Source organism: Chiloscyllium punctatum, chromosome 29 (genome assembly GCF_047496795.1).
Source record: "Chiloscyllium punctatum isolate Juve2018m chromosome 29, sChiPun1.3, whole genome shotgun sequence".
NCBI lineage: Eukaryota > Metazoa > Chordata > Chondrichthyes > Orectolobiformes > Hemiscylliidae > Chiloscyllium > Chiloscyllium punctatum.
Window position 1 is genome coordinate 23,459,979 of NC_092767.1, and position 18,768 is coordinate 23,478,746.

Below are 18,768 nucleotides of genomic sequence, written 5' to 3' on the forward strand. Positions count from 1 at the left end.
GTGGTATCCTCAAGAGCAGGGAGGCAAATGCGAGGCTGGAAGGAGATATAGTAATCAGAAATAGTAAGATTAGGCTGGAAAACGACAGAGAAATGCTTTTTGGATTAAATTTCATCTATTTCAATGCAGGAAGGCCTACAGGTAAGGCCGATGAACTCAGGGCGTGGATAGGTAGGTAGGACTGGGATATTCTAGCCATTACACAAACATGGTTAAGTGATGGATAGGACTGACAGCTTAATGTGCTAGGGTACAGGTGCTTTAGGTGAGAAAGAGATGGTGCAAGGAGGGGAGGGGAGTTGCATTTCTGATTAAGGGGAGTACCACAGCAGTAATCAGAGATAAAATAACTGATCAATCACCCAGTGAGGCTTTGTGGGTGGAGTTAAGAAATAGGAAGGGGTTGGTGAGGTGGTTGGGGATGTATTATAGGCACCGAAATAGTCAACAGGAATGAGAGTAACAAATATGCAGGAAGAGAGGGGAGACCTGCAGGAGCAATAGGGTTATCATAATAGGGGCTTTTAACTTTTAAGTACAGACTGGAATGGACAGAGTTCAGGGATTTGATGAGATAGAAACTGATAAAAGCGTGAGGAAAGTTTCCTCAAGCAGTATACAGAGTGTCCTACTCGGGAAGGGGCAAAACTCGAAATTTTCTTCGGAAATACGGCACGACAGGTGACTGAGTTAACAGTGGGGGAGCACTTTGGGACCAGTAACCATAGTTCTCTTAATTTTCAAATAGTTATGGAGAGGGACAAAACTGGTCCACAGGTTCATGTTTGAACTTGGGGTGTGGCTCAGGTCCAGGCAGCTGGAATCAAGGGAATCCCTGGAGGTATATAAGAGATACAGGAGTTTTCTGAAGAAGGAAATCAGTAGCTTGAAAAGGGGGCAAGAAAGAGCCTTGGCTGAGAAGATTAGGATGAATCCAAAAAGCTACTTCAAACATGTTAAAAGAAAAATCAATAACTGGATAGAAAATAGGACCCATCGAAGACCAATGTGGACAAGGATGATTTGAACTATAAGTGATGGGTGAAGTCCTCAACGAATGTTCCTCCTCTATGTTTACCGTGGAGAAAGACATGTTCACTTGAGAACTTGAGGAAGTTAGTGGTGATATCTTAGGGACAATCCATGTCATAGTAAGAGGAGGTTTTGGACGTACTGGAACTTTTGAAAGTGGATAAATCTCACGGTCCTTACCCGATATATCCAAGAACACCTCACGGGTCTCCAGAAGAATTTGCGGGGACGCTGGCCTATAATGTTGATCATCATTGACCCCAGTGACGTCCCGGAAGACTGGAGGATAGCAAATATTGTGCCTTTATTAAAGAAGAACTGAACACAAAAAGCCTTGGAACTAAAGACCAGTAAGGTTCTGAGGGATACGATTTACTTGCATTTAGAAAGACAGGCTTTGATTAGGAATACTAAGTGTGGCTTTGTGTGAGTAAGTTTTGCCTGACAATTCTCTTAAAGTAATTGGATGATGTGACTAAGAAAATTGACTTAAGTGGGGCAGTAGACTTCAAAACATGTGGTGTTGGAAAAGCACAGCAGGTCAGGCAGTATTCATCAGGAACGTCCAAAACATCGATTCTCCTGTTCCTCTGATGCTGCCTGACCTGCTGTGTTTTTCCAGTGCCACACTTTTCGACACTGATCTCCAGCATCTGCCGTGTTCACTTTCTCCAAGGGCAGTAGATTTAGTCAATATGGATTTTAGTTACAGCAGAATAGAATGAGGTTTGTCAGCCCCTGGAGCCTGATATACAATTACAGGAGGAGGCCAATAAGCCCCTCGGGCACAATGGGGCTGGTGGACATTAATCCTCTCAGTCCCTGGATATCTCTGTGGGCAATCCTCAGGGTAGCTTCTTCGGCATAAACATCTTCAGCTGCTTCATCAATGTCTTTCGCTCTGTCACACAATTAGAGATGGGGATGTTCTTTGAAGATTATACAATGTTCAGAACAATGCGTCACCTCCTAAGGTACTGAAGAATCAAATCTGGGCAACATTCAAGTTTGTGCTGTTAATGTAAAGGTAACATTAATCAAAAGCACTACTGAACACTAAACATTTCCGCGGTTAAAAGAAAGAGGAACCCCTTCAGCAACTCTAGCTGGTTTCCCAGTAATATAAGAAAGCCATTCAGCCCATCAGATCTATTGGATATCAAGAGGCGCAATGCGTTCACTCACCCCTGCCTATTACACAAGAAGACAATTTAAAATAAAAGCAGGTGTTGGAATCCAAAATACACACGCAAGAAGCTGGAAGAACAGATTAAGCAAGGCAGCATCAAGACTTTGAGAAGTGACCCCCATTTGATATAACCCTTTGTCAGGACTGTGGATGGGAGTAAGGAGGTCTATAGATAAAGGGGTGGGTGAGAAAGGAGGGGGCAGAGTGGCGAGGTGGGGATTCGTGAACACAGGTAAAGGGCATCAGCGAGTTGTTGATGGGAGGGCTGAATCCAGTTGGTAGCTGGACAAAAGGTTGCTCATAGCAATGGAAGGGAGGGGAGGTCTTGGGAAGGGAGTCGGGGGACTGGAAGGGAGGTTAATTGAAATTGAAGAATTCAATGTTGAGTCCCTGGGGTGCAGGCTGCACAGGAAACAGATGAGATCTTGTTCCTCCAAATTATGGCTTGGTTCATTGTGGCAAAGAAGGAGGCCAAGGATGGCCATGTCGGAAAGGGATTGGGAAAGATAATTGAAATAGGAAGTGACTGGAATGTCTTCCATTCCACCTAACGACCCTCCTTTCAGCTCCCAACGGGATTCATCCCCCCCCATCGCCCAATCAGTTTGTACCCACCACTTGTGCCCACATAGCCGTAACTCACCATCCCCCTGATCTCCCCACCCCAACCACTCCCTTCCCTCTTTATCTGCAGCTCCCCCTACCCCCCAACCCAGTTCAGAAGGACATTTATACCTGAAATGTTGACTTTCCCAGCTCATGATGCTGCCTGCCTTGCTGTGTTCTTCCAGCCTTCTGTTTGACTCCTATAACTCATGAAGATAGAGTCTAGTCAGCACAATGTGCTGGTAGGCAGAAACCATGGGTTGCCAACTGAAGTCCTTGAACCTCTGCTTTCGGGCCAGGAGGAAGACATTTAGTTTCTCGAGACACTGACACATGAACAGAAGAGGCCATTCAGCCCCTCCAAACTGTTACACTGAAATAGGAGGATGTCATTGATGCTGCAACACGACAAACCAATGAGGCACAAACTGCAAAGACAGACTGCTCCATGTTGTTCCTCCTGGCTCCATTGCAAATGGTACGCACGTGTTAAGTTAACGTGGTTTGCTGATCATGAGGAGGGAAAGTGAATGGTTTGTGCCTAGTCCCAAGGAGGCATCTTCCATCTCCGAGATGTTATGGACTAGGCTAGACAACTCAAAACAATTTTAAGCAGGCAGCCCAGCGCATACCTTTGCAATTTGTTTCGGTAAGTGTACAATGAAAATTACCCGGAGTAATTTAGCTAGGTTGACTACTAGATATTAAAACAGACAAAAACTTTATTCATAAAATTGTACAATGAAACACAAAGAACAGAATAAAGAATCCCGACAGAATTCAACCTATTCAGCTATACTTAGTTATGCGGTTCCGAACATACACAACTGTCCCAATAAGCAAACTCCCAATAAAAACCAGTGTAAATGGAACACAAACTTCCAGGTTGAGGTTGAAGGTCAGAAAAGAGTCGATAGTTTCCACACAGCTCCCAGCTGAACTTCCCAGTTCAAGACTCAACTGAAAACTGCTCAGGTAAGCTATTTCAACTAAAATATCTCACCACTCTCCGTTCATTACACTGGTCAGTTATAAAGCATGACCACTTTGGCCTGAAGTCTCATCTGTTTCCATGTCAACAAAAAGCCTCTGAAAATCCTTTTCATCTCTGCACCAAACCAGACTGATCTGAGCTTGGCCCCGTTTTAATGTCCCTCTGAAAAAAATCAAGGACAGAGTCTCCTTGAGCCAAGGAACAGCTTTTAGACAAAAATGGACTTGCTTTGTGTCATGTCTCTCCCACCGCTTAAAAAAAACGAACCACCAATGCTAAAAGATGGCTGCATTTTTAACCCTTCCAAACCCAGTTAGTCGTCTCAAAACTGACAGATACACTATACAAATTGTAAACATTCAAACATGCACAAACCCATGCAAATTCAGGCCGCAGTATACCCGCCATCGAACAGCTCCATATATCATTCGAGTCTCAATAACTCATTAGCTTTCACGTTTTCGCGACCTACCACATACACAATTGTCAGATCGAATGGCTGCAACAACAAGCTCCATGTAAACAGTCTGGCAATTTTGTCTTTAAGTTTTTCCACAAATGTCAATGTGTTGTGAACATTGTGTACAATTGTCTCAGATGCATTGCTGGGAATATCAACACAGTTATGGTTTAATGCCAACAACAACTTTAAAGTCTTTTTCTCCACGGTTGAACATTTCTGTTGATGAACGTTCGAATTCCCAGAAAAATACCCGATGGGTCTTAATATTCCTTCATCATCCTCCTGCACCAACACCGGACCGACACCCACATCACTGGCAACGATAGCCACCTTGAAAGGCTTCATGTAATGCAGTGTAGCTAATACTGGGGCAGTGGCTAACACAGTTTTTAGGCTGTACAATGCCTTTTGACAGTCCTCTGTCCACTGAGAGTTCTTGCCCTGGACAATTCGGTGAGTGGAGCAGCCACACGGCTTAAAGTTTGGCACAAATTTTCAGTAAAATCCAGTCAATCCGAGGAACCATAGTATTGCATATTTCTTCTTGTCGACGGTGTGGCACATTCCCCAACTACTTTACTTTTTGTATCTCATTGGGCCATTGGTCCATGTCCAATAACATGACCCAGGAACGTGACTTGGGCTTTCTCAAATTCGCTTTTACCTCGGTTTACCAACAAGCCTGCCTTCTGAAGTCAATCAAACATGTCCGATAAATGCTGTAAATGTTCCTTTCATGAGTGACTAAAAATCACCAGGTCATCAATGTACACCACATAGTTGGGTAATCCGGCAAAGTCTCTGAAATGTGGCTGGATCGTTTTACTAACCAAATGCCACAACCTTGAACTGAGATCGTCCATTTGGCGTTATGAAAGCCGAAACTGCCTTTGGTCTCTCTGTCAGAGGTCCTTACCAGGAGCCTCTGAGCAAGTCCAACTTAGAAATGTAAGTAGCTTCTCCCACATTTTCGACACAGTTCTCCAAACATGGAATTGGGGAAATGCATCAGTCTTTGGAACGAAGTTGACTTTGTGAAAGTCCACACATGAATGCTGGGTAACATCTGGCTTTGGCACCATGACTATACATAAGCTCCAATCACTGTAACTCACTTCGATTATGCCATCTTGGAGCATGTGCTCTTAATCCGTCTGAACCTGTACCAACTTTAGAGGGTAATGCCTTTAAGGATGTCGCTTAATCAGAACAACATCTCCAGTGACTACATCATGCACAATAATGTTCGTACTTCCCATTTTATTTGAGCATATCTCTCCACGATATCGGAATACCTCTTTCAGGTTACTATGTTTTTCTTGAGGAAGGCAACTCAATAATTTATCCCAATTTTTAACAATTTTCTCATTGGTCAATTTGTTCATTGTTCAATCCTCTGAACTTGGTTCTTCCTTTTGTGCTGTAATCATTAACACCTTCTCCTCTTGCTTTCCTTCCCGATCAAAATACCTGTTGCGCATATTCACATGACACACTCTGTGAGATTTCTGCCTGTCTTGGGTCCGTGCCAAGTAGTCCTCCTCATTCAATTTCTTCCAAATTTTGATAAGGTACACGAAAACATGCTTCTACAGGCTCAACTGTTACTGGAAGTAACACCAATACCGTATTCCCAATTGCAAAATTGCAAATTTGTGATTTCTGATCCACTTCCTGTTTCATTGTATGCTGCGATACTTTTAAATGATGTCGACCCAACTCTCCAGCTCTATTCCAGCTGCATTTCGGAATGGCAGGCAGTGACCAGTGGGGTACCGCAGGGATCCGTGTTGGGACCGCAGCTTTTTACAATATATGTTAATGATATAGAAGATGGTATCAGCAATAACATTAGCAAATTTGCTTATGATACAAAGCTGTGTGGCAGGGTGAAATGTGATGAGGATGTTAGGAGATTACAGGGTGACCTGGACAAGTTAGGTGAGTGGGCAGATGCATGGCAGATACAGTTCAATGTGAATAAATGTATGGTTATCCACTTTGGTTGCAAGAACAGGAAGGCAGATTACTACCTCATTAGAATCAATTTAGGTAAAGGGGCATCAGAGGGATCTGGGTGTTCTCGTACACCAGTCAATGAAGGTAACCATGCAGGTAAAGCAGGTAGTGAAGAAGGCTAATAGCATGCTCGCCTTCAGAACAAGAGGAATTGAATACAGAAGCAAATAGGTGCTTCTGCAGCTGTACAGGGCCCTGGTGAGACCATACCTGGAGTACTATGTGCAGTTCTGGTCTCCAAATTTGAGGAAAGACATTCTGGCTATTGAGGGAGTGCAGCGTAGGTTCACGAGGTCAATTCCTGGAATAGCGGATTACCTTGCACTGAAACACTGGAGCGACTGGACTTGGACTGGACTTGAAGACGGAGAGGGGATCTGATTGAGACAGATAAGATTATGAAATGATTGGACACTCTGGCAGCAGGAAACATGTTTCCGCTGATGGGTGAGTGCCGAACCAGACGACACAGATAAAAAATACGGGGTAGACCATTTAGGACAGAGATGAGGAGAAACTTCTTCACCCAGAGAGTGGTGGCTGTGTGGAATGCTCTGCCCCAGAGGGCAGTGGAGGCCCAGTCTCTGGATTCATTTAAGAAAGAGTTGGATAGAGCTCTCAAAGATAGTGGAATCAAGGGTTATGGAGATAAGCCAGGAAGAGTATACTGATTATGAATGATCAGCCATGATCATATTGAATGGTGGTGCAGGCTCGAGGGCAGAATGGCCTACTCCTGCACCTATTGTCTATTGTCTATTGTCTCTTTAATCGTTCCCTAAAATTTGACACATCGTCCAATTGGGTGGTCTCTGAATTCTGATTTATTAATTTCTCCTTAACCAATGGTAATGGTCCTTATACTTCATGCCCACAAATTAATTCAAATAATCTGAATTTGGTCGATTCATTTCGTGCGTCTCTGATCACAAATATTTCAAAAGGAATTTCCTTATCGCAATCATCTGGATTATCCTGACCATAAACCCTCAACATGGTCTTCACTGTTTGATGCCATCTCGCTCATGCTCACTGGGATTCCCAATAATACGTAGGAGATTTGAATTGCTTTATTCCCAAGTTATCCATCACCTGCTTGAATAGTTCGGATGTGAAGCTTGATCTGTCTGGATCTCTACTGGTAGTCCGTACCTAGTTAAAAAATAAGTTTTTTTTTCTACAACTCTTTTAGCTGTGATGCTGTATAATAGGTCTGCCTCTGGAAATCCAGTTGACACATCCATTATTGTTAATAAATATTATTCCGACTTTTTTGTTTGAGGTAGGGGACCTACACAATCTGTCAAGACTCTTGTGTAAGGTTCCTCAAGTTCTGGAATAGGTATTCAAGTTGCAGGTTTTATTACTGCCTGTGTGATATGTTTGAGATGTCTGGCAATATTCAACTAAATCTTTGTGTCGTCCAGGCCAGTGAAAATATCTTTGTATTTCAGCCTGTAATGTCCTCACCCCGAAATGATCTCCAAGTGGTAGCTCATGCGCCACTCGCAGCACCTCCTTTCTATACCCAACAGGCAAAACAATTTGATGAATTTCTGTCCACGTCTGATCTGCTTTAATGTGTGGCTGATCTCTATATCCGCATTAAGACATCATTTGTTTAGTAATAACACACAGGAATGCATTCAGTCTCTTTCTCGCTAAATATCTTTTGACATAAATTTTGTAGCTCCTCATCTTTCAGCTGAAACTCAATCAGCTTAGCAGAGCTAAAAATACATTCATGTTTTCCTACTTGCTCCTTCTCTGTTCCACTTATCTGATCAAAAAGAAATTTTCGGGTAACTCTACATCAGCTTCCTTATCTGTGCCTTTATCCTGCTTAAACCTGTGCATCTGTGATCTTCTGGTCACGTAATCAGGGGAAATTCCTGGATAAACATTCTCCAGGTCTTCAGTTGTCTGCATCTCCCCTGGATTTTCAACTGGAGTAGGCAGCACGCCTAGCAGTGAACTAGCTATATTATTTGCAAGGGCAAATTTGATTCCTGGAGCTGAGGGTTAGGGGTCCAGTACTCCTACCACACATTCTCCAATCTTCTCTGGACTCTCTAGCCTCACTTTACATAACTGAGCACTTTTTGCCTCACTATGAATTCCTATTACCAGCACATTTTTCTGACAATAGTCTCCCAAGAGTGCATAAAGCCTCACCCCTCAGCATTAGAGACTGAAAAGATCCTGTGTCAATTAATATCGGAACCTCCTTACCAATTACTCCTGGCCTATGTGAATAAACTCTTCCCTTTCATGTTAGTTTTTATGCAGATTTTTCACATCCACTGATCATCCTGTACACACTGAGGCAGTTGCCTAACTCCCACTATGCTTTATGTTCCTTGTGGGCGGCACGGTGGCACAGTGGTTAGCACTGCTGCCTCACAGCGCAAGAGACCCGGGTTCAATTCCCGCCTCAGGTGACTCTCTGTGTGGAGTTTGCACATTCTCCCCGTGTCTGCGTGGGTTTCCTCCGGATGCTCCGGTTTCCTGCCACAGTCCAAAGATGTGCAGGTCAGGTGAATTGGCATTGCCATATTGCCCGTAGTGTTAGGTAAGGGGTAGATGTAGGGGTATGGGTGGGTTGCGCTTCGGCGGGGCGGTGTGGACTTGTTGGGTCGAAGGGCCTGTTTCCACACTGTAAGTAATCTAATCTAAAGCTTCCAGGCTTGTCTGATCTCCTACAGCTGGTTTTCTCCCAGCCCATAAAGTGCAGCCCACTTTATTACAATGAAATCACCATAGTATTTTAACTTCTTTGTCCCCTTCAAGGTTTTCTTTATTACTGTGGTAAATTATCCTTATGATCTACACTGTGATCTACCTTTCCCTTTGCACGTCAGGATATCTCTTTGCTCCAATTTCTGTCCCTCAGAGACCAGAACTGGTTCTGGAAGCCAAACCAAGTTTCTGTACCAGTTCATAATCATCAGCCATTTTAGCAGCTAACCTTGCTGCTTACACTCTCTGCTCTTCAACCTGAGTTTGCACTACTTCAGGTAGTGATTTTTTGAATTCCTCCAAGTACTAACCTCTCTAAGGGCATGATAGCTTTGCTTGAATTTTAAAGCTCATATCCCCCAAGTAACGAAATTAATCTCTGTGATCCTTAAAAACTCAGTGGTTTGACCAGGATCCCTCATTAGATTCCTGAAAGGTCGCTTATACAGACAAAATGTTTTCTGTAAACTGCTCATACTCCCCAGATACCTGCTTGATAGGGATGTGAATACCTCACCAATCCTACCTACAAGTTTCATTTGGATCAACAAAACCCACATTGCCTCTGGCCACTACATTTGTTTCGCCAACTTTTCAAATGAGATGAAAAGGGCATCACATTCTTCTCATCAAATTGAGGCAACGCTTGAACAGACTTAGACAAATTCTCACTAGGCTTCTGACTACCAGCGGCTTGCTCATCGTCAACCTCTTCCTTATAAGCGCACCCTCAGACGTTATCTCCAGCCTTTTACACTGACTTCCCTTTTTAAGAGTCAGTTTTTGCTATTTAAAAGCTCTCTCTTTCTCTCTCCCTTTTTGCTCTCTCTTTTGCCATTCTTTCTTTTTACTCTCTGTTCTGCTGCTCTCTCTTTTCCCCCCTCTTCTGCATTTTATTAAAAGTCAAATGTTTCATTTTGGCTGCCCTTTCCCTACCTCTCGATGTTAACTCACGATGTGTCATTTGCAACTGAATTCTTGCCATCTCTGATTCTGATGGTTTCTCCAGCAAGTTTAATTGACGAGCTACTGCTGTAATTATCTCTCCTTTCCTCACAGAAGAGGTCAGTTCCAATTCCAGCTTCTCGGCTCATTCTTGCAACTTGGTCTTAGTCACTTTTCGTAAAAATTCCAAAGTCACTGCATGCACACCCAGGAAACGTTTGGCAACTGAAATAGCCATTACTATTCTAAGCTTTGTCAACCCAATCAAACTAATACCCGAAATAAAGACACGAGCATCTCCCACTCGCTGTTAAAAATCCAGCAATGAGCTCCCAGTCTGTGATGGACGAGGCTAGACCACTCAAAACATTCTTAAGCAAGCAGTCCAGAGAATAACTTTGCAGTTTGTTTTGGTAATTATCGAAAGAAAATTACCCGGAGTAATTTAGCTAGGGTGACTACTAGATTTTAAATCAGACAAAAACGTTATTCACAAAGTTACACAAAGAACAGAATAAAGAAACCCTACAGAATTCAACCTGTCCAGAAGGATAAGTTGTGCTATTCCAAATACACACAATCGTCCTAATAATCAAACCCACTTGTAAAAAAAACGTTATAATGGAATGCATGCTTCCAGGTAGAAGCTGAAGGGCAGAAAAGAGAGAGAGTTTCCATACAGCTCCCAGTTGAACTACCCAGTTCAATACTCAACTGAAAACTGCTCAGCTCCGCTCAACTCAGCTAGCTCAGCTAAAAGAGCTGACGACTCCCCTTCATTACCCAGGTCACTTCTAAAGCATGACAACTTTACCATGTAGTTTAATCTGTTTATGTATAAATAAAAGACCTCTGAAAGTCCGTTTCGCATCTGTATCTCATCAGACTGATCGTAGCCTGGCCCCGTTTTATTGACCCTCTGAAAAACATCAAGGACAGAGTCTACTTGAGGCAATGAACAGCTTTTAGCAAGAAAGAAGGATTTGTTTGTGACAGAGAAGACAGGCTAGTTTTCTGTATGGACGTCAGAAGCTGGTGGGAATGGCTAATGCTGATGACAGATTTGTGAACAACATGACGTTCAATGCAGGGTCACACACCAACTGTACATCCAGACGGTGAGAGTTGATTCAGAACCTGGAGCTCTCTCTCAAACAACATGGGGGCTTCATAGAGCTTTGTAAACTATCATAACGTCATAGAATCCTATGACACAGAGACTGGCCCATTAGCACAAACTGGTTCATGCTGATCAAAATGTCCATCCATGCTAACCCCATTTCCATGCGCTTGGTCCATATCCTTCTAAACCTTTCCTATCTATATATTGTCCAAATGTGAAGACACGTATCATGGAAAACATGTTATATCTAATGCTATCTGTGTTTTGTTTCGGAAATAATTAGTGTTGATTCATAACACCCCAGTGCTAATGCAATCACTTTTTTTTTCTCTTTGTAGCGTTACAGATTAAACACTCATTTCCTTCGCACTCTCCTCATGGTACCATCACCACAGGGATTAGTCTGCTCAAACTCCATTACACCACCTCTTTATAGCAAGGAGATCATTGATTATAAATGAAAGAAAATACTGTCTCAAGTATACTCCACAACTGCAGGATGGTGTTTTCACTCTTATACTTTAATCAATTTGTAATGAACAATGCTACTCATTTATTGTGCTGATTACTTGCTGAGTCATAGAGTCATAGAGATGCACAGCATGGAAACAAATCCTTCGGTCCGACCCGTCCATGCCGACCAGATATCCCAACCCAATCTAGTCCCACCTGCCAGTACCCGACTGCTCTGTAGGAATTCTTTTAGTGCCTCATGATCAAGGACATCCAGCTCCTTTTCACCAAGAGCACTTCCCATCATCTCGCCTTCTCATAAATACAAAATGAGAAGGATGGCATTTTTTGCCAATCATTTATTTGCCTTATGAAGCAAAGTCACACCAACAACAACATCACTATTGCCATTGGAATTGATTGGAGATACTGAGGAGGCGATGATCTAGTTGCCAAATCTGCTCAGTTTGTCTGGCACTTTCTCGTTCTTTATTGTTTCTGATCTGTTGCATCATTCTTTGTTTTATTTAACCTTTAATTTTGTTATTATTTGGAATGTCTGCATCGCTGACAGGGGCAGCATTTGTTGACCTAACCAAATGTCATTTCCTGCGAGGTCATTCTTTCAGGCAGTACAGAACCAAGCACATTGCTGTGGGTCTCACATCAATCTTAAGCCAGACCAGAGATTAACACAAGATCTTTTTACCAAAGGACATCAGTGAAATAGATAAACGTATAGACAAAATGCTAGAAATGTTATGGTTGTTATTTCCAATTCCTGTCTTTTGTATTTACTTTCTGACATCGTCTGTGGTAGGATGTGGAACAGTCTCTTTCTGTGTAATAACCTATGCATCTGAAGTACATTTCTTCCGACATTACTGCTCTGAGAGAATGTTCCTGTCATTAAGTTATTTTAGAGACAAGAACAAATTTGTGATCGAAATATTTGCAACTGAAAGAGTGCTTAGAGGAGGGGTGGAGCCATAACGTCTGAATTTTACCAAAGCATAGATAATGGTCTATTAAGCGTCGGCATTGAAGCCAAGATGGTGACTGGGCATATAATCGAGCTGGTAATGGATAAGTTTTGTGATAGACAGAATACTGAGACATAAATGGATGTTATTTATTTAAATTCGGTTTTGTGAACAGTCTCGTTCTCAGATGTTTGTGAGGGCGGGGGTGTGGGCGCTTCTGAAATTTGTGGGTAATCAATGGAATTTGCATTTGAAACTGATGACAATAGTTTCAGTCTTTGTCAACTATAGATAACAGAAATAGCAAAGAAGTTCGCCATGGTTGAAGAGATTAATAAATGGATAGAGATGAAGAAACTTACCAGGAACACCAGCAATAGCGAGGATAGGATAGTAACCCGCCTGAATAATCTTCAGGGCACCATATATCCGATGTGGTAATGTTGACCTAGACCAGGAAAAATAGAAAAGACCCCAGGATAAACTCCTGTCCATTGTTGCAACATTCCAGTCTAATGTTCTCAGATTCTGATCCATTAATGGATCATTCCAGACTATTTTCAGATGTTTAAGTCTCCTTTTTCTGCCTCTGCAGCTGCTGATCCCTTTGAGCTTTGGAGTTGATGCATCTGCTGCTACAATGGCATAAACCATTGCAAGTGGCCCCTTACTAATATGAGATGGAAAACATCCAGTGACACAACTCGGATCCATGGAGACTGGCATCAATCACAGTCACTGAACAAACAGTTCCATTTAACCCTTTTCAGTATGGTTCCTTCACTTCACAAAAACTGCTGGACTGGATTGAATATTGGCACCGCTGGCAATTGATCACATCACCCATCACCCATTGCTCTCGTGAAGAAGTGAGGGAGAATGATGCATGTTTTCTTAACGCAGGCTAGATGATTCTGCTGCGTTGTCCGTTTGCAATACTGTAACCAGCCGAACCTCCCACCACCACTACCCTCAAAAACAACAATCTACATGCTGTTACCGGGCAGATCTCTCCTGGACTAGAACAGGCACCATCCAATATATTTACAGTGGATATATTTGCATTCCAATACATACGAAATGTGAATTTGTCTGGGCATTCCTTTAGTTGATCTAATAAGGCAATTTTGTATCTTCAACACTCAATGTGCTTCAGCACTTTCTTTTAATATAAACTCACAAACACCTTGACATACTTTATTAAGCGCAAATTTCTTCACTTTCTCCTTATGGTAACATCATGCCAGGGTTTAGTCTGGTGAAACTCCTTTGGACTGAATCGCTGACAAGATCATTCTTTATAAAGCTGATTAAACCTGTACACAATACACCTAACAGTCTCTCAACAAAACACTATCATTGAGGAAGATACATTTACTCTGATACTTTAATCATTTTGCATGAAGAGTCACATATCATTTACTTCCTGCTGCGTAAAATTTCAGTTTGTGACTTATGACCAATCACATCCAGGTTTGTTTCCAAGCACTTCCCAGCCTCTCAGTATTTAATGAACATTAATGTGAATGATGACGATATTTGTTGTTAATATCTGAAATATTTTCTAATTTGCGAAGAGCTATTGCCCAAACACTGACCCTTCTGATACCCCAAAGCCTTCACTCCAGATAATTATACTATTCTCTTCATTCTCTTGATTATCCAACTTTTAATACATTCGGTGTATTCAACCCCGACCTACCCATGGATTCTAACGTTCCCCACTCACCTCTATTCAACCATGTCAAACGTCTGCTGAAAATTCAAATACTTCATTTCCATTGGTTCTCAATTGTCGATGTCACAATGGACAACCTCCACAATATCCAGCAGGTTTACCAAAGATCAAGATCATTTCCCCTTCCTGAATCTAGATTGACTCTACGGAATCATCTCAGTATTTTCCAAGTGTCTAGTTATCACATTCCTCACAAAAGGTTCCAATATTTTTTCTCACAGCTAACATCAAGCTAGCCATTGTTCAGTTTGCTGTTTGCTCTCTCCGTCTTGTTTTAAATAGTTAGGTTTACAATCGCTGCTTTCCCGTCTGGAGGATCCTTTCTTAGAATCTAACCACCTTCAAAGAATAATCAGTAATTCTTTCACTAGCTCTGCTGCCACTCCTCAATACTCTGGGACGTCGCTCATCAGATGCAGCAATATACCACCCTTACATTCAATGAGATTTTAAAAGATGTACCTTTTATTAATTCTAATTTCCTGCTGTTCCCCATTTTCACCAGTCACTCTGTTCCCTTGCATTTCTGAAAGTTTCGATCTGTATTTTCCTCGGGGAGATGGACACAACATATTGTTCTCAGCGGACAGATGGTTTCTGTAGGCCAGAGAATATATCGGAGGACTGTACTCCGGTGGTGATGGATATGTTACTCACTCCTGCCTGGAAATTTCCAGAATTACTCCAGTTTAATTCATGATGAGCATCAGCACAGTCCTGTCACTGGTGTGAGGCTACACAGTACACTGAAGGAGGGGGCACAGCTCAGTAACAACCTCAATTTTGAAACAAACTGGTTTCATGCCTGACACCTGGTCCAGCTTAGACAAATGTCCCGGGAAATCCCAGGAAAGATAATGCACTGTCCTGCACCTCCCTATTTATAGAGCTTTCCTTCTGTGGAGCCTCATCTCCATTTGTTTACCATGGCCCCAGACACTGTGTAAATGCAGTGTATACAGTGGGGTCACTAGACCCCGCAGCTGATAATACAAACCCGAGATAAGCATCCACAGAAACTCCACTGATTTTGCAAAGACAGGAACAAGTCAATTCCCCACACGGAACGTGCACGCGCTCAATGTTGAAAATTATTTCTGCTCCTCAGTTTCTCTTCCTGGCTGAGAAAGCCGTTGCATCTCTGCACACTCCCACAGTAACAGTTCCTCTCTCCAAAGAAGCAGTCGACAATGTAACATTACCTTTCTCTATATCTCAGCAACTATAAGGCAGCACCAGTATTGCTCATGGATTTCATCATCACACTCACAGAAGAGAGATAAAGGGAACCTAACTCACTTTAAACAGGGACAAATCTAAATGGACGCGAAATTCAGGAATATGGGAAAATGGGGAAATGTGAGAATAACTTGCCATTTTGATTTCCTTTCAGTTCATCATCAGCAGCCGCTTTGCTCACTTTTCATTTCATTTCCTCTCTTTTTCTTGCCATTTCTCCATCCATTCAATTTAAACCTGGCCCCCACCTCTCTCTCAAACCTAACCATCCATGATACCAGGATAAATAATATTATTTCCCAGATTGCTTTCAGTTATGAAGCAGGGTCACTGGACTCAAACCGTTATCTGCATTTCTCCTGACAGAGGCTGCCATACCTGCGAGATTCTCCAACACTTTCAGACGTTGAAGAATTTTATTTTCGATCTCTAGCACCCACCGTTCTTTAGTTTATTTCACCTTTAATGCTGTTGTTTCACGGGATGCAAGCATCATGGGCAAGGGCAGCATTTGTTGTCCATCACTAATTGTCCTTGACAACGTGGCTATTTGTCAAGACAAAATGGAGCCAACAATGTTGTTGTGGGTCTGAAGTCACACTGAGCTCAGACTGAGTAATAATGTTAAGCTTATTTCGCAAAGACAATCGGTGAAATAATAAAAAATAATTCTTAACGGTTTCTGGCTTCCATGAGTGAAATTGGCTTTTATTGCAATTTTTGTCATTCGAATTTAAGCTCTGTCATCGGCTGTGTTAGGGTTTTAAACACTGCCTTGGAGTCACAGCCCGTGCCTCTGAATTACCCATCTAGTTACATGATCACTCTGACACAGAGTCCTCATTGCCTAGTCCGTATTCCCTAGTTCATGCCAGAGAGGGATGGCGGTTAAATCAGTTTAACTACCAACAATCAAAAGGATTTTGGGGAAAAAAGCGAAAGAGAGATTGAGAGGTAATTTCCAGTACGATCACAGTTTTCAGAATGCTGAAATGAAGACATTTCGACAGCATCCTGCAACATGAGCCAGTATTCCTAGGAATGATAGGTGAAGGGGATACTGGCTTCAATAAACATGAGGGAGAGTTTTAGATGAACATTTCTTCTGCAACTTTGTAACTGGGTGTTGGGTCAGCAGAGTCTTCGACTCATTGGGCTGAATCTAACAATAGTTTGTATCAGTAACATTTTCATTGAATGTCACAGAGGGATTGTCTGTACGAGACTGAACTAGTTTCATGGTGCTATCTTATCGAACTCACCTCATTAACTACCCACTCAATCTCATAGTGTTCCTCGCATTCAATGCCATCACGATTCTCCAACCCAACATGGCTGGAGGGACTCACCATCGCACTGATGTCCCTGGCTATTCTATGATCACTGACACTGATGCCAGCTTTAAAAGGCCAATGGGCACACTGTTGTAATTCCTCAGTTTGAAGCCACCCTGCACAGTTGACCCCGATCATGGCAGATAGGGGGAACTAACACCACGACATTTCAACAGGGGCACAGAGGTCCTCGTGGATGGGCTAGAACAGGGGGGTCCATTCTCTTCCAAGAGGAAGTGTGAGCATGGTCGGAGCTCACCACCCAGCTCAGTGCAGTATCTGCGGTCTCTCTATCTCTCTCTTTCTGTCTCTCTCTCTCTCTCTCTCTCTCTCACACACACACACACACTTTGAATATGGAAAATTCCAGATAGTGTTCCAAAGAATTCCCGTTTTCGGGTACAGGAACTTTCAGTCATTCAACCCCGCGAGGTCCTGCAAAAATATGCACTTATTTTATATCCAATCACAATTAGTAAGTCTGGCTATTTCACTTTGTCTCACCTTATTATATTCAGCCAAACACTGCTTCTAAACACTTGTCCCGTTACGAAATGCAATTTTGAGCAGAGAACTTTTTATCCTCAACTGTTATCTGAATTGTACCTTTTTTTTGTTATGAAAGTTTCTCTTGCCCTTTGCCTGTGCCTGTTTCTGTCCGTAACAGTTACACTGTCTCCCAATCAGTTGGCTGGATGGCTGGTGGTGTGTGATGCAGAGGGAGCCCAGCAGTGCAGGTTCAATTCCCCCACACTGGCAGAGGTTGCCATGAAGGGGACACTCTCTCAACAATGGGCAATTGGGCATGGCAAATCCACTCTAAGCTGTACATCTTTGTACTCTGGAGCATTGGGAGGGAACCCACACAGATACGTGGGGAATGTTCAAACTCACTTGAGGTTGGAATTGAACCCAGATCCTTGGTGATGTGCGGCCGCAGTGCTAACCATATATCCATCATAGTCCTCAGTTAGTTCTGTTAATTACTAGTAGCTGACTGAAGAACTCCAACTGGACTGTTCTGATAAGTGTACCTGAACCAGTATTAGACCTTTATCATCGGTCATATCGCCAACCTGGTTTCATTCAAAATTTGTTATGAGCAGTGGACGAGTGGGACTAGAAATGGACACCCTTCAACCTCAGTCAGAACCGCAGTAAGGAGAAATTCACAAAGTGGGAATTCATTCAAGTGGGAATTCTCTCACCCAGAAGATTGGGAGGGCTGAATCTTCATATTATATCGAGGCTGACTTTGTCAGATTTTCCATAGACAGATGAATCAGGGATCATTGTGAAATCAGAGAAAAGTGCAGCTGGGGACACAATGAGATGAGCCATGACCTTATTGACTGGTGGAATAGTGTCAAAGGGCCGAATGGCCCAGTCGTGTCCGTCAGCCCTATGTTCTGATGTTCCATTCAGCCCTTCGGTCCTGCTGTGCAGGAGCAGATTGAGGCCACTCTGATGCTTTGGTGTAGTTTGGCAAATGTATTGGAAAATCCAGGCGAGGTCAGGCCGTGACCCCCCTCCCCAATACCTCTTTTCAGGCTTCCCCTCTCTGTAACTTCTGCTCCTGATGTGGGTCATGTTACAGGCCCAGATTCGCATTGAATACAGCCCCCATGCCCCACACAAGGTCAACTCAGACAAACCCTCTGCTGTCTCTGAATGCAACATTTTATATTATGACTTCCAGGAAATAGGAACCTGCACTGTCATTCAATAAGAACATGACTAATCTACTCCTCAGCTCAACCCAACTTTCCTGCTAACCCCTTGCATCCCTCAACTCGCTGAAATGTCACAAACCAATCCACCCGTCTGTAAATACAATCAGTGACCCAACCTCCACAACTCTCGGGGTTCGGAAATTCCAGCCATTCACTACCTTCTGAAAGAAGACATTTC